Genomic DNA, 14,364 nt, shown 5'->3' on the forward strand with positions numbered 1-14,364 from the left:
GGGCATATCCTCCCACCCTGAGACTCTTCCAAGGGCAAACTGTGGTCTGGGACTCCCCTTGACCTGGCTAAATTTTTTTCTGAATGTGTTGCAGTCTAGAGCTCTTCCTACCCCGTCCTCCTTCCGAGCCACTCTCACAGTATCAGAAAGACGTTGCTGCCTACACCTGCGCCCTCCTCCTTTATCCTTCAGAGGCAAGGCCCGTAATAAATCTCTTGCACATCTAGTCCCATTTGGAGGGCTGCTTCTCAGACCACCTGAACTGACACGCTCCCCTGACCCTCCTCCTCACCCTCATCCTTCTACTCCCCCTGCTTTTCCAAGGGTCAGCCTCCTCCTGGGTTAAGCACTCACCTTGGGCTGTCCTTTCTCGCTACTCTCTCTCCCTCCCCTGCTGGGTACGGTGGTAGGTTGGGGTGAGGATGGTGCTTAGGATCCTATAAGTGGAGGGGGCAGTGGCACAGGCCTTCCCTCCTCTCCACAAAGATTAACTTAGTGCTGATATCTATGTCTCCTGTAACTTATGCTAAGTCTATTTCCTTTCTCAACTTGAGTTGTATTACAAAGAGCCATCCGCTGTTCGCTTATGCCTCATAAGTTCCAGGTTCAAGGACCAGGTTTTGGCTTAGTGGGAGGAAGACCGGCTAGTGGGGTGGGGGCAGGTGATATGTGATTGAGGAAGACTCACCCTACAACACAGCTAAAATATGTTATCTGCATTCAAAAAAAAAAATAAATAAAGGTTAGTAAGAGGTAGAAGAGAACTTCTGCTTTACATTAAGCTCCCTGCAATTTTTTTCTTCTCACATTTCTTGTCTCTTACTCAAAAAATTTTGCTGTTTGTAGGTGAATAACTCATAGTTGTCATCTCTTCCCTTAAGTTTCTCTCTCACATAATCACTCTCCATATTTACATTAATTTAGCACAAGAAACAAGTAAGCAAATTACTAAAGTTGTTATCTATCGTTGTTGATAGCATAGATTTTCTTAATTCATCTATGTTGAAAGAGATGTACTTTTAAAAATAAATATACTTAAAGTTTTAATAAACTAGTTACAGGCAGTAAATAGCAGGTATGGGGAGTAAATATTAAGTTAGATTGAGAAGTTACTAGTCATTATATTGGTGGTTGCCTTTTTCAGCACACATGTAGGACTAATTGTCATAGCCAATTTCCAAAACCTGTAAAGACTTCAAGAAGGGAACCATTCTATTTGTGTCTTGTCTGACTGGGTTACTGGCATCCTGGCTACAGACCTCCATGTCTCTCTGGACCGGCACACACATCTGCAAGACAATTCTGGGATGTCACATTCCCAACAACTGCTGGATTGTAGTAAGTCTCCAGCAGGAAGCAATTCATCATTAAGCTTTAGAGGAATAAGAAGAGAATGGAAAATCCTTCCTTCTGCTTATATGTAAAATAGCCACATTCCAAGTGAATGCCTAGATATTGTTCCTTTCCAGACTTAAACTCTGACAACCAAGAAAAATCACACCTCTGATTTTAGGGCCATTTTGCTGGGACTTACCTAGGCCCAATGGACACTTAAAAATAATCACTTTATTTAAATATCCTTCAGCCTCCTTCCAGACATGTTTCACAGGCCGAGCTTCCCCTTTCTCCTGTGTTCCTTTTGTTTTCCAGACACACCACAAACCAAAAGGAGCACACGGCCTGTGTTATACAAAATGTGCAGGAACAGGGTTTCTTGAGTGGCTACCCAATTAAGTAAATCTCCTTGCCTGGAGGAAACTAAGTTAAAATAACATTGAGGTCTGTCCCCAAGCCCGCAAAAGAGAAGAAAATGTAAAACCAGAGCTGAAAATTTCCTCTGTTGTGCAATGAGTATTGCAGAATGAGAACTCTCAGATGAAATTTCAAGGAAGTATTAGCATTTTCCAAAGCACAAGTTCAGAGCCCCCCAGTCTCCTAAATGTTGCAGGTTTGGCTGACATTAGTTTTTGGAAGATTACACTGTTAGAAACCATCAGCAATAAAGTGACTACTTGCTATTATAGCCTCTTATTTTATTATATGGTCAAGAGGATTTTCTCTTCTGCTTTTCAGTAATAAACACATGTTGAGAAAGTATGGTATGCTGGGCAGAGACCTGAGAGATCAGCTGCCTCCCAGGTGTTTCCGGACGTAGCTCATACACATGATTCCAGACACACGAAAGCATGCACCTTCTTTACTAAACCTGCAGACAATGAGATTCCACTATCCTTACTGACATTTTTAGGTTGGTGCAACCATTAATGCAAACAGTCTTTCTCCAGGCATAATCATTTCTATGGGCCTACCTGCACAGAAATGTTCCAATTTGAACCGAGTCACTTGACCAAGACAAGTACCCAATCCAGTACAAGTATAGAAAGGCGGGGGGGGGGGGGGGAGAGTCAATTCTAAAAGCAGAGAATTGTAAGAGAGGGATTGAATAGCTCTTTTAGTGTAAGAATTGGCACTTCATATTTTAACCATAAAAGAACTAAAATATATCCCTCATAAAGCCACATTTTATTGGTATGTATGTGGTTCCATAAGGTAAAAACCACCTTAAAGCTAATAAATACTTCATATTCTCCTTGACCTGTGGAATAAATACCCGTGAAGGACAAAGTTCTTGGGATTATGCATCATCTTGTTGGTAAATTTCCAATAAGTCAATGGTTAAGGCATCACACTAAAACAGGCAGTCTTTTGTGTGTGTGTGTGTGTGTGTGAGCAATAAAGCTGTTTATTTCACCTGGGTGCAGGTGGGCTGAGTCCGAAAAGAGAGTCAGCGAAGGGAGATAAGGGTGGGGCCGTTTTATAGGATTTGGGTAGGTAAAGGAAAATTACAGTCAAAGGGGGTTTGTTCTCTGGCGGGTAGGAGTGGGGGTCGCAAGGTGCTCAGTGGGCAGGAGTGGGGGTCGCAAGGTGCTCAGTGGGGGAGCTTTTTGAGCCAGGATGAGCCAGGAAAAGGACTTTCACAAGGTAATGTCATCAGTTAAGGCCAGGACCGGCCATTTACACTTCTTTTGTGGTGGAATGTCATCAGTTAAGGTGGGGCAAGGCATATTCACTTCTTTTGTGATTCTTCAGTTACTTCAGGCCATCTGGGCGTATACGTGCAAGTCACAGGGGATGCGATGGCTTGGCTTGGGCTCAGAGGCCTGACATTCCTGCCTTCTTATATTAATAAGAAAAATAAAACAAAATAGTGTTGAAGTGTTGGGGCGGCGAAAATTTTTTGGGGGGTGGTATGGAGAGAGAATGGGCGATGTTTCTCAGGGCTGCTTCAAGCGGGATTAGGGGTGGCGTGGGAACCTAGAGTGGGAGAGATTAAGCTGAAGGGAGGTCTTGTGGTAAGGGGTGATATTGTGGGGGTGTTAGAAGAAACATTTGTCGTATAGAATGATTGGTGATGGCCTGGATACGGTTTTGTATGAATTGAAAAACTAAATGGAATAATAGAAGGAGAAAAACAGGTATAAAAGGTCTAAGAAATGGGACGACTCGATGTCTGATTAGAGAGTGCTTAAGGAGATTTGGCATAGTCCTGCCAGCAAAGATTATTTATTTACTTCAAGAGTTAAGAGTGGCAGTTTGGGGATAGCACCAGGAGATATCAGCTGTGATGGCTTGGAAAAACAGTGTAAACCGGCAGTGTAAACAAGAGCAGGACATGTATGAGTAGTTGAGAACGGTGAATAGGAGTATGACTAGACAGAAGATAGTAGGGATGACAAGTTTTTTTTTTTTTTTTTTTTTTTTTTTGAGGCACAGTCTAAGTTGGTCTGGTGTCTGGAATGAGACTGGGGCCGAATAAAAAGGAGCGTCTATACAGAACCTTAAATGGGCTGTACCTTGTAGCATTCTGAGGACAGGCCTGAATTCTGAGAAGGGAAAGTGGTAAAAAGTATTGTCCAGTCCTTTTTAAGTTGGTGGCTGAGCTTGGTGAGATGTGTTTTTAAAAGACCTTTAGTCCATTCTACTTTTCTTGAAGATGGAGGACCATAAGGGATATAAAGGTTTCACTGAATACTAAGAGCCTGAAAAACTGCTTGGCTGATATGACTAATAAAAGCTCGTCTGTTATCAGACTGTATTGAGGTGGGAAGGCTAAACTGAGGAATTATGTCTGACAGAACAGAAGAAATGACTGTGGTGGCCTTCTCAGACCCTGTAGGAAAAGCCTCTACTTATTTTGAGGGCCTCTAAAAGTATTAAAGCAGCGGCAGCCACTGCACGCAGACATGAGGGCTAGGCTAAAACAGTAAGGTCAAGTTGTTTGGACAGAAAGGCTACAGGGTGTGGTCCTGGCTCTTGTGTAAAAATTCTGACCGTGCTAACCATGCCTAGGAAGGAAAGGAGTTGTTTTGTAGAAGGTGCTTGGGTTTGAGAGATCAGTCGGACACGATTGGCAGGGAGAGCACGTGTGTTTTTATGAGAATTATGCCGAGATAGGTAACAGAAGAGGAAGAAATATGGGCTTGATTGAAGTAATGGGGGCTGTCTGTGAAGCTTTGCAGCAGTACAGCCTAGGTAATTTGCTGAGCTTGATGGGTGTCAGGGTCAGTCCAAGTGAAAGCGAAGAGAGGCTGGGATTAAGGGTGCAAAGGAATAGTAAAGAAAGCATGTTTGAGATCTAGAACAGAATAATGGGTTGTAGAGGCAGGTATTGAGGATAGGAGAGTATATGGGTTTGGCACCACAGGGTGTATAGGCAAAACAATTTGGTTGATAAGGTGCAGATCCTGAACTAACTTGTAAGGCTTGTCTGGTTTTAGGACAGGTAAAATGGGGGAATTGTAAGGAGAGTTTATAGGCTTTAAAAGGCCATGCTGTAGCAGGCGAGTGATAATAGGCTTTAATCTTTTTAAAGTGTGCTGCGGGATGGGATATTGGCGTTGAGTGGGGTAAGGGTGATTAGGTTTTAATGAGATGGTAAGGGGTGTATGATCGGTTGCCAAGGAGGGAGTAGAGGTATCTTATACTTGTGGGTTAAGGTGGGGGGATAGAAGAGGAGGACGCAAAGGAGGCTTTGGATTGGGAAGAAGGGCGGCAATGAGATATAGCTGTAGTCCAGGAATAGTCAGGGAAGCAGATAATTTAGTTAAAGTGTCTCAGCCTAATAAGGGAACTGGGCAGGTGGGGATAACTAAAAAGGAGTGCTTAAAAGAGTATTGTCTAAGTTGGCACCAGAGTTGGGGAGTTTTAAGAGGTTTAGAAGCCTGGCCGTCAATACCCACAACAGTTATGGAGGCAAGGGAAACAGGCCCTTGAAAAGAAAGTAATGTGGAGTGGGTAGCCTCCGTACTGATTAAGAAGGGGACGGGCTTACCTTCCACTGTGAGAGTTACCCGAAGCTCGGCGTGCGTGATGGTCTAGGGGGCTTCCGAGGCGATTGGGCAGTGTCAGTCTTCAGCCGCTAAGCCGAGAAGATCTGGGAAGGAGTCGGTCAGAGAGCCTTGGGCCAGAGTTCCAGGGGCTCTGGGAGTGGCTGCCAGGTGAGTTGAACAGTCCGATTTTCACTGGGGTCCCACACAGATGGGACACGGCTTAGGAGGAATCCCAGGCTGCGGGCATTCCTTGGCCCAGTGGCCAGATTTCCAGCAAGTGTAGCAAGCTCCTGGGGGAGGAGGTTCTGGAGGAACGCCTGGCCACTGCAGTTCAGGCGTTTGGAAGTTCTTGTGTGCTGGAGATGTGGCTGGGGTTTGTCTCACAGTGGAGGCAAGGAATTGCAACTTTTTTCTATTATTGTACACCTTGAAGGCGAGGTTAATTAAATCCTGTTGTGGGGTTTGAGGGCCGGAATTTAATTTTTGGAGTTTTATTTAATGTCGGGAGCAGATTGGGTAATAAAATGTATTTTGAGAATAAGATGGCCTTTTGACCTTTTAGGGTCTAGGGCTGTAAAGTGTCTCAGGGTTGCTGCCAAACGAGCCATGAACTGGGCTGGATTTTTATATTTGATGAAAAAGAGCCTAAACGCTATCCGATTTGGGATAAAGAAAAAGGAGCATTAACCTGGACTATGCTTTTAGCTCCAGCCACCTTTTTAAGAGTTAATTGCTGGGCAGGAGAGGGAGGGCTAGTCACGGAACGAAACTGTAAGCCGGACCAGGTGTGAGGAGGGGAGGTGATAAAAAGATTATAGGGTGGAGGAGCAGAGGCTGAGGAAGAATTGGGACCTAGCTCGGCCTGGCGAGGAACAACCTGGGGAGGAAGGGAGAGGTCAGATGGGTCTGTAGAAAAGGAAGATTAGAAAGGCTCAGCGATGCTTGGGGTTGGTACTGAGGGGACAGGCGGGAGGGAAAGAAGGAAGATTTGGGACGAGTTGCACTGGTCACAGAGACTAGGAAGGGACTGATGTGTAAAAGAATGCCTGGACGTCAGGCACCTCAGACTGTTTGCCTATTTTACGACAAGAATTATTTAGATTTTGCAGGATGGAAAAATTCAAAGTGCCATTTTCTGGCTATTTGGAACTACTGTCGAGTTTGTATTGGGGTCAAGCGGCATTGCAGAAGAAAATAAGTCATTTAGGTTTTAGGTCAGGTGTGAGTTGGAGAGGTTTTAAGTTTTTGAGAACACAGGCTAAGGGAGAAGATGGAGGAATGGAAGGTGGAAGGTTGCCCATAGTGAAGGAGGCAAACCCTGAGAAAAGAGAGCATAGAGACACGGAGGAGGGGAGTGGGGTTCTTGCCCTCCAGAAAAGCAGAGAGGGGTTTGGGACACGGAAATAAGGGATTGGGGCACAGAGATAAGAGGTCAGGGTGCAGAAATAAGGGATTGGGGTACAGAGATAAGAGGTTGGGGTGCAAAAATAAGCGATTGGGGGGTTCTTGCCCCCTAGGAAAGCGGGACTTGCTGCTAAGGGTGAAGGAGAAGGGGTTGGGGTACTTGCCCCTGCCCCAGGAAAGCGGGACTTGCCGCTAAGGGTGAAGGAGAAGGGGTTGAGGGGTACTTGCCCCTGCCCCAGGAAAGCAGAGAAGGGGTAGAGACAAGGAGAGAAGAGGTTGAGGTACTTGCCCCTTCCCCAGAAAAGCGGGACTTGCCGCTAAGGGTGAAGGACCAAGGCAGGCGTCCCTGCGTGGTCTGACACCCTTGAAACGTGGCTGAATGATCAGAGAGTCGTCCCTGCAATGATTAAACACCAACGGAAGGTTGCCTTCCCAGTCCGTGACCGGCGCCGGAGTTTTGGGTTCACGGATAAAACATGTCTCTTTTGTCTCTACCAGAAAATGAAAGGAATTGAAATTAAGAGAAGGGAGAGATTGAAGTGTGGCGCCAAGATTGAAAGGAGAAAGAGGTTGAGGGATAGCAAGGGAGGTTGGAGAAGAGAGTAAAAAGAGGCCGCTTACAGCATTTGAAATTGGTGAGATGTTTCTTGGGCTGGTCGGTCTGAGGAACTGAGGCCATAGGTGGATCTTTCTCATGGAGCAAAGAGCAGGAGGACAGGGGATTGATCTCCCAAGGGAGGTCCCCCGATCCGCGTCACGGCACCAAATTTCATGCGCGTCCGTGTGAAGAGACCACCAAACAGGCTTTGTGTGAGCAATAAAGCTGTTTATTTCACCTGGGTGCAGGTGGGCTGAGTCCGAAAAGAGAGTCAGCCCAGGTAGTCTTAATGACAAATTCATATCCAAAAACCAGCACTATCAGACCACAAGTTACAGATATTTTTGAATGAATTTAGTTAACCATTAATTAAGTTTAGCACACGCTAAAGTTTAGGTTCACCTTCCCTCCTCCAAGTCCCCACAAAGATCAATTACACAGGAGTTACCTGGTTTATTTCCATATTAATGCTTGATATCTAATATGGCTTGTTAACATAGCTTACCATATTTTCTGGGCATAAGTGTTTATGGGAAAAACTTCAGATTTATACAAGGTTTTGGACATGTGACTCATATAAACTGGAATAACAGCATTGTTGCTAAAACTTGCCGCTTGCTTTGAAGCCTCATCATACTGTTCTTGGGAAACCATTAAGCAAAATGCCCTGAAGGGTAGGAGAAATTGCGTTGAGCAATAAAATGTCAACAAACTGCAGAATTTGAACATCAAGCACTTTCATCTAAATATGCCCTTCTCTCCTTTCACTTGGCAGGGGTTTGGTTTTTGAAAAGTAATAAACTCTAGCACTCTAGTTGACCTGGGATGTGTTTAAGAAATCAAATCTTAGAGCCAGACGCAGTATAACCTTTAATGTGGACTCCCCACCTCGGAAAAACCATAGAATGAGAAATATAAACAGAAAAGTAGAACAGAAATATATATCTCAATTGTCTAGATCTTTAATTTTTTTAAAGAGGGTACACACCAAAACCCTAGGCCAGAAGAAACAATCTTAAATCTGTTTAAACAGGTGCTCAGTTCTTACTATCATCAACAGCAAATGAATATAATCATAGCACAAAATAAGAAGTATATGAACAAGGAAAACCTATTCATAAGTCTGCATAACTTTTATAAACCTGGGACGGACACAGCTCAATCTCAGAGCAGGTTTGCAGTCAAGAAACAGCTGCCCACAGCCAAAAGTAATTTCAAAACAACTGAAACCCTTCACTTATGTTTCTTAAGAACCATAAAGGGGATCTACATTCAAAGACCATACCAATATTTATTAAAACCCCTTTCGTCTTCTACCCTTCCCCCACAAACTTGCTGCCAATCCAACACATTACAATTCACGATTCCCCATAACTTGTCTCAACACGTTATTCTATTTTCTGTCTGTCTTTACCCTCTCTTTTCTATATCACTTTATTATTCAGACTGACCTTACCTCTCTCCTAGCAGAAAAGAATCCCTACTTACAGGAAGAAAAAGAATCTAGAAATTGATCTGGTAAATAGAGAATTCCCTTAGGCTTGGTAGGGTAGAGGAATAGATGGAAAACAACCCACGTGATGAATATGATCCCAACTTATATATTTAACTGTATCATGAATTAAAAACTCCTGAAGGGTAAGAGCTGTAACTTCAGTGTACCCTAAAACTGAGACCTAAAAAATCTGGGAGACATTATGTGGATACATGCTGTTTGCATAGTTCTAGAGATAATGAATGTTTGCCTTGAATGACTCATGTTGATTAAAGCACAGAGAAGGACATCTCTGTTTCGTACCTCAAAAGAGTCAAGTTTCCTTTTGGAACTATAAATCTAATAGGTTACCAATGGAGGTCTAGAATTTCTTGGAGAAGGAAGGGGCAGGAGCCATAACAGAATGCCAGTCATGGACAATGGGAAATGTTCACATCTGCATGTAGAGACCATTGTCTCATGGTTTGGAATAGTAAATCAGGGATTGCATATACATGAGTAGCATTCATCTTCTAATAAGTTCTATCCTGCAAAATTGGGGATTGTGAATCCAAATGCTTAGAAGAGTCAGGCTGTGTCCTAATTGAGTGACATTGGCAGACTGAGAACTATGGCAAAATGAGAGAACATATCCTATCTAAGCAGGAGTAATTTTTCTATTTCTACTAATTCTTATCATGTAGGAATGCTGGCTCAGTATTGTCAGATTCTCAGTGTTCCAAGATAGCCTGAAAATCCAAATGCTATATGTGATATTCCTCAAATTTTAGGTGTTAGCAGTTTAATATTTTTTATCACTATGACGACCAAATAGCCACACCTGTGGGCTGATGCAGCTCACAGACTACATCACTCCTGGAAAAAAATAATAATAATCAACCTTCAAGAAGCAATAAATATAATATATAAATATTTTGTCTCTTTACTTGATTCAATATGAATATTCAATAGAAAGAATTTTCTGCAAAAACCATTCACCAACAAATAAAAAGGCTTAGAAGAAATCAAACAAGTGGCAACTTTGCAAAAAAATGAATTCAACTAAACATATAAAAAATGTAGTCTCAGGCCAAGAAAAAATCAGAATGAAATAGGAAACTATCTTGAAAGAGGATACCCTTACCCAACAATTCCACTTATTAGAAACCATACAAAAAAATTTTAATTGCACAAAGATTAATACATAAATATATTCATTGCAACAATTTGTAACTGAAAAATTAGAAACTACCAAGTTAATAGGTGCTTGGTTTAAATAAATTTTGTATGACATATCTACAATGTGCAAAACTATACACTCATTAAAAATGATGCTGCAGAAAATTTATTTAGTGGAAAGATTTTCTTGATATTATTAAAAACACAGGTAATAAATACAAAGAAAGTATTATTTCATTTTCTTACATGTTCATATCTTTGTGCGCATATGTCTGGGTCAAAGAAGAAATTACAAAGGAAATTTAAAAATAGTTTGAATGAATGACAGTGAAAAAATAACAAAACTTGTGGCATGCAGCTAAAGCAGTGCTAAGTAGTAAATTTTTAGATTTTAATGCTTACGCTAGAAAAGAAGTAACATTTAAAATAATTATATGTTTCCACATTAAGAAGCTATAAAAAGAAAAGCAGGCCAGGCATGGTGGCTCATGCCTGTAATCCCAGCACTTTGAAAGCCGAGCAGGGTGGATCATGAGGTCAGGAGGTCGAGACCATCCTGGCTAACACAGTGAAACCCCTTCTCTACTAAAAATACAAAAAAATTAGCCGGGCATGGTGGCGGGCACCTGTAGTCCCAGCTACTTGGGAGGCTGAGGCAGGAGAATGGCATGAACCTGGGAGGTGGAGCTTGCAGTGAGCCGAGATCATGCCACTGCACTCCAGCCTGGGCAACAGAGTGAGACTCTGTGTCAAAAAAAAAAAAATTAAACTCAAAGTAGAATAAAAAATGTAGCAAAAATAGGAGTAGAAATTAATGAAAAATAAAACAAACAATAGAGAAAAATTCATGAAAACAAAAGTTAATTATTTGAAAAGATCTATAAAGTTGATAAACCCCAGGATGACCAACAAAAAGGAAAAAGAAAGACCATAAAACACTAATATCAGAAATGAAATTGTCATTATTACTGTAAACTCTATGGCCAATTTAAAAGATAATAAGAATATTATGAACAATTCTATGATAGTAAGTTTGACAAAATAGAAGAAATAGACAAATTCCATAAAAGACATAAATTATCAAAATTGACACAAGAAGAAATAAAAATCTGAAAAGTCCTATATATAGCAGAGTAGTACATCTAATAGATTGAATGTGTGATTTAAAAAAAAAAAAAAAACTTCCTTCGAAGAAAACCTCCAGTCAAGATGGCTTTACTAGCGAACTCTGTCAAACATTTAAGGAAGAAATAATACCAATCCCACACAAACTCAGAAAATAGAATAGCAGGGAATATTTTTTGACTCATTACCTTGATATTAAAACCAGACAAATACATTGAAGGAAAAGAAAATTACAGATAAGTATTCCTTGTGAAAGTAGAAGCAAAAAAGTCTTTAATAAAACTTTAGCAAACTAAAGCTAGCAATATATACAGATTATAATACATCATGACCATGTGGGGTTTATTCCAGGAATAAAAGGTTGATTTGGTAAAACACTCAATGTAATGCATCATAATGAGACAATAAAAGAGAAAACCATATATGAATAGATAATGTAAAAGCATTTAATGAAACTTAATACACATTTATGAATGAAAACTTTCAGCCAACTAGGAAAAAAAGTAACATTCTTAACATGATAGAAGGCAGCTAAGAAAGGCCTATAGTTAACATTCTATATAATAGTGAAAGAATTACTGCCTTCACTAAGATTAAAATTGTCTTTACTCACAAATGGCATAATTGTGTACACAGAAAATCCTAAGGAATCTACAAAATGAAGTGCTAGAACTAATTGAAATTTTGCAAGGTTTCAGTATACAAGGTGAGTAAAAATAAATTGCTTTTCTATATATTAGCAATGAATAATTGGAAAGTAAAATTTTAGAAAAATTTTGCAATTGCATCAAAAAGCCAAACAACCTAGAAGCAACTTAACAAAACGTGTGTAAGACTTATACACTGAAAACTACAAAATTTTGCTGAGAAAAGTTGAAGATGACCTGAAAAGTAGAGAAATAAACTGTGTATATGAATTGAAAAATTCAATATAGTTATGAAGTCAATTGTCCCCAAATTGATCTGTAACTTCAATAACAGTCAAATGCGTGGCAGGATTTTATTTTTTGAGAAATTGGTATGCTAATTCTAAAATGTGCATAGAAATGCAAAGGACAGAGAAAAGCTAAAATATGGAAAAGATCAAAGTTAGATTTACACCTTTGTTTTTTTTTTTTTTTGAGATGGAGTCTAGCTCTGTCGCCCAGTCTGGAGTGCAGTGGCGCCATCTTGGCTCACTGCAAGGTCCGCCTCCCGGGTTCACACCATTCTCCTGCCTCAGCCTCCCGAGTAGCTGGGACTACAGGCGCCCACCCGCCACCATGCCCGGCTAATTTTTTTTGTATTTTTAGTAGAGACGGGGTTTCACTGTGTTAGCCAGGATGGTCTTGATCTCCTGACCTCGTGATCCACCCACCTTGGCCTCCCAAAGTGCTGGGATTACAGGCATGAGCCACCGCGACTGGCCTAGATTTACACCTTTTAAGATTTGCTGCAAAACTAGAGAAATCAGACAGTTGTATGAATATAAGGATAGAGATATAAATCAATGGAATAGACAGTGCAAAAAGTGACCCACACATATATGGTAAATTGATTTTTGACAAAGGTCCCAAGGTAATACATTTTCCCAAGTGGGAACAATGTAGCCTTTTTAACACGGGGCCCTAGAACAACTGGACATCTGTGTGTGCATGATAGTTAATTTTATGTGTCAATTTGGCTGAGACACAGTGCTCACTTATTTGGTCATTATTCTAGATGTTTCTGTGAGGGTGTTAGTAAATGAGATTAACATTTAAAATGAGGAACTTGGGCTTTCTTAACTTTTATTTTAGGTTCAGGGGTACATGCACAAGTTTGTTACATAGATATACTTGTGTCATGAGGGTTTTATGTACAGATTATTTCATCATCCAGGTACTAAGCCTAATACCCAACAGTTATTTTTTCTGCTCATCTCCCTCCTCCCACCCTCCACCCTCTGATAGGCCCCACTGTCTATTGTTCCCCTCTTTGTGTCCATGTTTTCTCACCATTTAGCTCCCACTTCTAAGTGAGCATATGCGGTATTTGGTTTTCTGTTCCTGGGTTAGTTTGCTAAGGATAACGATCTCTAGCTCCATCCATGTCCCTGCAAAAGACGTGATCTCATTCTTTTTTATGGCTGCACAGTATTCCATAGTGTATATGTACCACATTTTCTTTATTCAGTCTATCCTTTATGGGCATTTAGGTTGATTCCATGTCTTTGTTATTGTGAATAGTGCTGCAATAAACATACACATACATGTCTTTATGACAGAACTATTTATATTTCTTTGGGTATATACCCAGTAATGATAATGCTAGGTCAAGTGGTATTTCTGTTTTTAGCTCTTTAAGGAATTGCCACACTGCTGTCCACAATGAACTAATTTACACTCCCACCAACAGTGTATGTTTCCTTTTCTCCACAACCTCACCAGCACCTGTTATTTTTTGACTTTTTAGTAATAGCCATTCTGACTGGTATTGAGATGGTATCTCATTGTGGTTTTGATTTGTATTTCTCTAATGATCAGTGATATTAAGCTTTTTTCATATGTTTATTGGTCCCATGTATCTCTTCTTTTGAAAAGTGTTTGTTCATGTCCATTGCCCACTTTTTAATGGGGTTGTTTGTTTTTTTCTTGTAAATTTGTTTAAATTCCTTAAAGATGCTGAATATTAGAACTTTGTCAAATGCATAGTTTGCAAATATTTTTTCCTGTTCTGTAGGTTGCCTGTTTATGCTGTTGATAGTTTCTTTTGCTGTGCAGAAGCTCTTTAGCTTAATTAGATCCCATTTGTCAATTTTTGCTTTTTTTGCAATTGCTTTAGGCGTCTTTGTCATGAAATCGTTGCCAGTTCTTATGTGTAGAATGGTATTGCCTGGGTTATCTTCCAGGGTTTTTACAGTTTTGGGTTTTACGTTTAAGTCTTTAATCCATCTTGAGTTGATTTTTGTACCTGGTGTAAGAAAGAGATCCAGTTTCAATCTTCTTCATATGGTTAGCCAGTTATACCAGCATAAAACAGTGAACTTTGAGTAAAGCAGATTGCCCCACATAATATGGGTGGACCTCATCTAATCAGTATAAGTAGTTAATAGAACAAAGGTTGACTTCCCCTGAGCAAGAAGGAATTCTACTAGCAGATTGCCTTTGGACTTGAATTGCAACTCTGCCCTGATTCTCCAGCCTACTGCATCAGATTTAAGACTCACCAAGCCATTTTACTGTGTGAGCCAATTCCTTAAAATAAGTCAATCTCTCTCCCTCTCTCTCTTTCTG

The sequence above is a fragment of the Pan troglodytes genome, chromosome 4, assembly GCF_028858775.2.
Source record: "Pan troglodytes isolate AG18354 chromosome 4, NHGRI_mPanTro3-v2.0_pri, whole genome shotgun sequence".
In the NCBI taxonomy this organism is placed as follows: domain Eukaryota; kingdom Metazoa; phylum Chordata; class Mammalia; order Primates; family Hominidae; genus Pan; species Pan troglodytes.